The sequence below is a fragment of the Schistosoma mansoni genome, assembly GCF_000237925.1.
Source record: "Schistosoma mansoni, WGS project CABG00000000 data, supercontig 0419, strain Puerto Rico, whole genome shotgun sequence".
Taxonomy (NCBI): domain Eukaryota; kingdom Metazoa; phylum Platyhelminthes; class Trematoda; order Strigeidida; family Schistosomatidae; genus Schistosoma; species Schistosoma mansoni.
Window position 1 is genome coordinate 3,187 of NW_017386255.1, and position 2,434 is coordinate 5,620.

A 2,434-nucleotide genomic window follows, 5' to 3' on the forward strand; every position below is an offset into this window, starting at 1 on the left:
TGTTTCAATGTGATGGGAATATGTTTGAGTTGAACATGATTTAGTAATTGTGATGTGCGTGATGACGCATGTGACAGGTTTGCAGTTGACGTGGATGGTGACTGTTTTGATGAGAATTGTGAGGCGGTTGTGGAGATGAGAGGTGCTGCGTACCTGTGCATTGTGGCTGGTTGGTGTTGTTGTGATGATGTTAGTGTGAGTGTTTGTGGTGGCAATGCTGTTCACACGTGGATTGAGGAGGCAGTGAGCAAACGCGACGATGCATTTGAGTGTGTGGTTGTGCTGGACAAATGTGCACATGCAATCGCTGCATTTTCACATGCACCATCACAAATGCCACATTCAATTCATACTCCATCCTTTCAACCATGCATTGCGTCCTCATCACCACCACCACCACCACCACCACCACAGTTTGCATTATCAATTCACACATACAATTGCAAATTCAGCAGACAATTCATTCAACACAATATTCTTCCTTCACATATATCTGTGTTTCAATGTGATGGGAATATGTTTGAGTTGAACATGATTTAGTAATTGTGATGTGCGTGATGATGCATGTGACAGGTTTGCAGTTGACGTGGATGGTGACTGTTTTGATGAGAATTGTGAGGCGGTTGTGGAGATGAGAGGTGCTGCGTACCTGTGCATTGTGGCTGGTTGGTGTTGTTGTGATGATGTTAGTGTGAGTGTTTGTGGTGGCAATGCTGTTCACACGTGGATTGAGGAGGCAGTGAGCAAACGCGACGATGCATTTGAGTGTGTGGTTGTGCTGGACAAATGTGCACATGCAATCGCTGCATTTTCACATGCACCATCACAAATGCCACATTCAATTCATACTCCATCCTTTCAACCATGCATTGCGTCCTCATCACCTCCACCACCACCACCACCACCACCACCACCACAGTTTGCATTATCAATTCACACATACAATTGCAAATTCAGCAGACAATTCATTCAACACAATATTCTTCCTTCACATATATCTGTGTTTCAATGTGATGGGAATATGTTTGAGTTGAACATGATTTAGTAATTGTGATGTGCGTGATGATGCATGTGACAGGTTTGCAGTTGACGTGGATGGTGACTGTTTTGATGAGAATTGTGAGGCGGTTGTGGAGATGAGAGGTGCTGCGTACCTGTGCATTGTGGCTGGTTGGTGTTGTTGTGATGATGTTAGTGTGAGTGTTTGTGGTGGCAATGCTGTTCACACGTGGATTGAGGAGGCAGTGAGCAAACGCGACGATGCATTTGAGTGTGTGGTTGTGCTGGACAAATGTGCACATGCAATCGCTGCATTTTCACATGCACCATCACAAATGCCACATTCAATTCATACTCCATCCTTTCAACCATGCATTGCGTCCTCATCATCACCACCACCACCACCACCACCACAGTTTGCATTATCAATTCACACATACAATTGCAAATTCAGCAGACAATTCATTCAACACAATATTCTTCCTTCACATATATCTGTGTTTCAATGTGATGGGAATATGTTTGAGTTGAACATGATTTAGTAATTGTGATGTGCGTGATGATGCATGTGACAGGTTTGCAGTTGACGTGGATGGTGACTGTTTTGATGAGAATTGTGAGGCGGTTGTGGAGATGAGAGGTGCTGCGTACCTGTGCATTGTGGCTGGTTGGTGTTGTTGTGATGATGTTAGTGTGAGTGTTTGTGGTGGCAATGCTGTTCACACGTGGATTGAGGAGGCAGTGAGCAAACGCGACGATGCATTTGAGTGTGTGGTTGTGCTGGACAAATGTGCACATGCAATCGCTGCATTTTCACATGCACCATCACAAATGCCACATTCAATTCATACTCCATCCTTTCAACCATGCATTGCGTCCTCATCATCACCACCACCACCACCACCACCACCACCACAGTTTGCATTATCAATTCACACATACAATTGCAAATTCAGCAGACAATTCATTCAACACAATATTCTTCCTTCACATATATCTGTGTTTCAATGTGATGGGAATATGTTTGAGTTGAACATGATTTAGTAATTGTGATGTGCGTGATGATGCATGTGACAGGTTTGCAGTTGACGTGGATGGTGACTGTTTTGATGAGAATTGTGAGGCGGTTGTGGAGATGAGAGGTGCTGCGTACCTGTGCATTGTGGCTGGTTGGTGTTGTTGTGATGATGTTAGTGTGAGTGTTTGTGGTGGCAATGCTGTTCACACGTGGATTGAGGAGGCAGTGAGCAAACGCGACGATGCATTTGAGTGTGTGGTTGTGCTGGACAAATGTGCACATGCAATCGCTGCATTTTCACATGCACCATCACAAATGCCACATTCAATTCATACTCCATCCTTTCAACCATGCATTGCGTCCTCATCATCACCACCACCACCACCACCACCACCACCACCACAGTTTGCATTATCA